At 33.1% G+C, this 5,810-nt stretch overlaps 1 long non-coding RNA gene across 1 annotated transcript; it reads left to right on the plus strand.

Moving 5' to 3' along the window:
• The first annotated feature begins 1,506 nt into the window (after nt 1–1,506).
• On the plus strand, nt 1,507–5,358 carry LOC136066010 (uncharacterized). Its single transcript, XR_010627558.1, has 4 exons — nt 1,507–1,764; nt 3,782–3,850; nt 4,112–4,320; nt 5,289–5,358. It is a non-coding gene; the product is annotated as an uncharacterized LOC136066010 (long non-coding RNA).
• The last annotated feature ends 452 nt before the right edge of the window (nt 5,359–5,810 follow it).

A 5,810-nucleotide genomic window follows, 5' to 3' on the forward strand; every position in this document is an offset into this window, starting at 1 on the left:
GAAAATAACAAAGATAATTTTAACAGGATCGAAAAGGAAGACGAATGAATATGAGCGGGCCTGAGTTGAGGAATAAAATGTGGTCTCACGTGAAAACATCCAACGGAGACTATAAAGTATGAACTCCACTCCCTCCTAAGAATAACACATGGATACTATTATCATAGTAATGTCTTTCTTAACTGTGGTTAGACAAACGTAAGAAGAACAAATGTAAAATATTCAAATTTGGCTTAAGCTTGAACTAAGCTTACAAATTATGTTTGAGTTTGAGCTTGTCATATAATCCAAAAGTTTGAGCTCAAAATCAAGCTAAAACTCAAGCTCAATATCAAGTTTTTGAGCTAAAAATCTAATACAAGTACATTATCAAACCCATATTAAGCACACTATCAAATTCATTTGGTTTTAAACATGTGGTCTCAACTTCCAAATAATTAAAGACTTAGTAAATATGAGTTTATTTTTCAAGTTCATATCAAACTTATTACCAAACACATAAATCACTGCTTATAGCTTATTTTTATTGAGCCTTATTATTCACGAGCCTATTCATGAACCCTTTTTTTTTTTTGTGCTTGGGCTCGGCTCGTTTGTTACACAAGTTTAAAATTAAGGCTCAAACTTAACTGGTTTATAAACAAACAAACTTTTCATCGAACCTAACCCAAACTATTTATGAACGGTTTGGTTCATTTACAGCCCTAAGAAGAAACCTTCTCTTCTTTTTCTCCTTTTTTTTGTTTTTTTTATTTTTCACAAAATTCTATTGTTGTAAATGAAGACACATGGAACTTCATTGCTCCAAGTTTATAGAAACCAATTATGCAAAGAAAATTCCTAGACCAAATAACACGGCTAGGAATTTTTCTTTTACGTAAACAAAACAAGCAAGGTAAAACACTAAAACTTGATACTCTCCTTCTCTTTTCTTTTTGGTTGCTTCTTTTTCTTTGTCAAGGAGCTTTCACCACGACCAAATTAATTAAAGAATCATTTTTTGAGAACACAATAAATTAAAGAATAGATTTTTTTAGCCCATAGACAAATCCATAGCTAGTAGGTTTCAATTAACTTAATTGGTAAAATTCATTGTCATCAAATAAAAGATTTAAGATTTAAATCCCAACCACACCCAGAATCGATTAACGTTTCAGTCTGATGATAAAAGCAATTATTATAAAATAGACATCATAGATTGAAATTTTATTTATTTATCGAGAAAAAAAAATCTTTAGATAAATGTTATAGTAACAAAATTATAGTTTATACTAAAATTAATCAGCGTCTAACTGAAAATAAAAAAACACCATCATTAAATGCGGGTTGAAACTCTATCCCAAAAAAAATTATAGCCTATCTAGGTCTTGACTTAATTGGGCTCAACAATGGACATTATATTCACACTCCTAACCCATCTAGAAGTTCAGCCCAATTACTTGGTCTATAGCCCAATTAAATAAAATATTAAAAAATAATTAGTTCCCAAAAATTAATAAACAGTCATCCCCGTCCGTGACTCGTTGAAAATCCGATTATTTCCCACATCCTCTCATTCCTTGTTTGGTTACCGAGAAACTACGAGAAAACAGAGAGAGAGAGAGAGAGGAAACCGAACCCAGGACATCTTGTCTTAGATTTCTCTCATATAAAACAATACCCACCTCCCAATTTGTGGTCTTGTTCCAGTATTCAGCTTTCTCAGGGCTCTCCGTGCACAGAGCCAACTCTGAGGCCAGCGCAAAAGCCACAATTTTACACAAGGTAAATCTCTCTCTTTCTCTGTTATGTTAACAATTTATGGGCTTACTATGTTAATTTCTTAAAGTTTCTTTCTTTCTTAGTAATTGCTTCTCTTTCGTTCTCTATGCGTGTTATATGTGTACTGTGTTTCTGGGTTTTTGCGGTGGCTCAATAAAGGTTTAAGGGTAGAAAATTGTACCCTTTATAGAAATGTTGATAACAGAACAATTTAGCAGTAAGTTTATTTAATTTTTCATTTTTTGGGTGGGAACTTCTGTCATGTACACATCTATGGCTTTTGTTGTCATGTACACATCTATGGCATTTGCTTTAAACTATTTAATACTATATAATTACCTCATTGTTCTGTTCTTGTCATGTCAATCCCTTGTTTCCTAATTTCTCTATATGATAAGTTTAGGGAGACAACATTTTTCACAAGTGTTGTTATTGGCGCATAATAAGTTTAAGGGCACAACATTTTAAATAAGTGATGTTGCTCTAATCATGTTAGCAGTTTTGAACAATGTTGTCCCCAATATTACCCATTTACGTTATCTTTATTATCCATTAGATTCTTGTTAATGTTTAGAAATTGTGATATTTTTCCGCTGCTCACTAAGGGAAATCCATTGATTTTTTGAGATTAAAGCATTTGATTATGTGATGGTGTTTGAGCTCAAGCTCACGAGCCTGATATTGAGCTTTAGGTTTTAGAATTTTTGACAAGCTCGAGTTCAAAAAAAATTTGTAAGCTTGAGCTTGATCTTGAGTTGAGTTTGAACTTTGAACATGTTAACTTTTTTGTCAAGCTGAGCTCTGCCATTCACTACTTGGCTTGGCTTGAGCTTGATTACAGCCCTAGTTCTCCATATATTTCTCTTTTTTCCTGTGTTTTCTCAGCAACCAAACGGAGCATGATCAAAAGTTTGGAATAAAGTTTTGCTTTTTGTGCTAGAATATCTTCATCTTTATGTTCTTTTTTTTTTCTTTTTTTTTTTTTGGTAATGTATTAGGATTTTTTGTTATCAAAAAATAATATTGTAGGACTCTAAATTATTTGTTTCTTTATTGTAGGAATGGGTTATCAATGCTGAGCTTATGTATCAGGTTAATTGTGTGATTGAGTATTTGGGTTTTCTATTTTGGGGTCTGAGAGATTGTTTCAAATCTTTTGATTCAATTTTTATCTCAAACAAGAGCAAGGGTTTTCTCATACTATAGCATTCGAATAAAAGGCAACCTTTTCTAGTGTAAAGTTCTGAGTTTTCTTTAGGAACACAGAGATATGAGTGTTATTTTACCAATTGGCACTTGGCAGTTTGAACTTAGGAACATTCAAATGAACTTGCAGGCAATGATTTTTTTTCAGTTGAGTTGTGAGATTTACAGCTCTCATGACATCTCAGAAATTAAAATTTATTGATTTCTGTGCTTTGCACATTATCACATGGGTTTTTTATTTGAATGTGGAATATGCAAAAGTTGAGAGCTTTCAAATTGTTTGACTATTAGAAAGCCATGATTTTATGACTATGAGTAATGATGTTATTCATATCTCCTCTCTTTTTCATTGGTAAGTTTACACGCACAGTTCAGTTGTGAAACCAAAATTTAATCCAAAGCTTGATGCAATTAGTCATGTATAAGGGTGCAGGACAAAGACTGTTCCTATGCATAGACAACTCTTACTGCTGTATGACCTTTGCTTCCCTTTTTTTGAAATGCGTTAATTCTATTTTATATGAATTTTATAGTAATGATATTTTTTTCATATCACAAGCAATCTTAGGGAAAATAAAATTGTTTGTGTCTGATTGGTGTATAACATTTGGAACAAAAGCTTACCATTTTGGATCATTGGATTCCAAATACAAATACATAGGATACCCAGTTTAAGATTTATCATAATGTCTTTTGTGTTTCTTTTTCCAACTGTTAATTTCATCAGTATTTTAACTCTTAATTTATTCAATAATTTTATTTGATTCTTGTCATTGGATAAATTCTGCTCTAATGCATGCTACTATTTTTGCAGGTTGTTGTGGAATCAAGATGTTGATGTTGACTGCAAATACTGTTGCCACCCAACCTCAATTACTACTAGGTATATATGATGACTACCTTCATGTAATCTAGCTATTAAGTGCAATGAGTTAGTATGTGTTCTTTGTTTGCTAAAGGTGCAAAAGAGGGTGTTCTTTTTCTTTTTCTTTTTTTAAACCTAAGTTAGATGATATAATAAATGACTAGGAAATAAGAGAGAGAGACAGAGAGACAGAGAGAGGGCTTTCAATTTTTTAAAGAAAGAACTTCCTCCATGATTGATTTTAACAATGCTACTTAACTGTTTTGTATTCGTATGCAGTAAAAACAGAAGTGCATAATAAGCATACTGGATGTAATCCAATGAAAGTGTCCATGTCATTTCAACACAATGGAAAAACAAGCTCACTTAAGGTTGCAGAACCTGGACCGCTAGGGCTTGGTGCCCAATTTTTTACTATTAATAGTAGAAGACGTATCATGCATTCTAGCCGAACACAGTCTGCTTCTGTTGTATGTCAGTCTGCTTTGGTAAGTTTATTCTTTCATATATGCAGTTACTTGTCATCTATGCCTTTCGCGCCTGATACTGTGATAGATCTTTCTCATCTAATTTCAATTATTTGTTCAACCTAAATCCAACAGGTTATACATTTGTTAGAATGTTAAAATAGTGAGCATTAAATTTTACCTTTGAATTTGATCCATTGTTACTGGGAAATGTCATTGACCTTCATTTGGATGAAGGAACTGGGTTGGCAAACATTCTTTAGATATTTGGAACTTAGTTCCTTTATTTTGATGGTGGACATTGTGGAGGCAGGATACAACTTTTGGGGACTCAATTGCTCACATTGTTTCCTCAATCTTCATTTTATTGGTCTCGTAAATGGGGGCCTCTTCACTTTTGTACACGGAGTAGTCTCTTTTAGTAAAATTTTATTACTTATCAAAAACAATTGTTACCATCATATCACAATTCAACATTTTCTAACATGCATCAGTGAGATTATGACCTTTTGCATGAAGATTGAAGGTATTGCCCCATTATAGCCCTTTTATGGTGAGCCCAAGTTCCAGAGCTTTCCAGGGATCATTATGTGCTTGATCTTTTAAAATTTTAATTTCACTTAAGAGTTGTCTTAGAATCAGTTACTAACCAGTTGGTTAGGAATTTTTCTGAACACATTCTCTTTATGCTTTCAATGGTAAAGCTGATCTGTGACACTAGGATTATGCCGCTACTCCTTTTTCTTGCAATCTAGTTATGTTATGCATCATCCTCTAATGAAAAACAAAGAACAACAGTCAGAAAATTCTGATAAATTTTATCAAATTACAAAATGAAGCTATGGTACATGCATCCACAAACAGTCATAGACACCTTTTGTGCTTTATTATTCATAGATGCATGGAAATCACAGTTAGAAAAGCTTGTATCTTGATATTTGTCTCTCTATTATTTGTGTTTGAAACCTTGACTCTGGTTTCTTCTGCAGAATGCAAGATGTGGTGCCGAGCAAACTCAAACAGTTACACGCGAGGCTCCAACAATTACTCACATTCCTGGTAATAGTAGCTATTTCCTAGTATCAATAATTAGTCAAACTATATTTAATGTATTAAAGGAATTCCTTTAGCTAGCCAGACCCAGAACTGCCTGCCTTAGGTCATAGGTAGGTGCATGTAGCTAGATGCAGTGGCATAGCAATACCCTTGGTTGCTCTCAATTCATCCAGTCCAACTTTCAAAGTTATCTCCTTTTCTGCTTTTGTATTTGCTAAAATGGATTCTTGGTATTTCTCATTGTTCCTTTTCTCAGCTCCTTGCTGTAACTTAGAATGTTGCTTCAAGGATTCCTTTGTGAGATCCATCAAATGGTGCTTGTATTGCTCTTTTCATTTTAACAAATTTCAAATGAGTTCTTTTTGAAGTTTAATTTTAGGAACCAATTCATAATTTTGCCTGTCCTTGGCAACCAATGTCTGTTGCCAATCCATTAATCATAGCTTTGCACTTCC

This window comes from Quercus suber, unplaced genomic scaffold (genome assembly GCF_002906115.3).
Source record: "Quercus suber isolate HL8 unplaced genomic scaffold, Cork oak 2.0 scaffold_1551, whole genome shotgun sequence".
Classification (NCBI taxonomy): Eukaryota; Viridiplantae; Streptophyta; class Magnoliopsida; order Fagales; family Fagaceae; genus Quercus; species Quercus suber.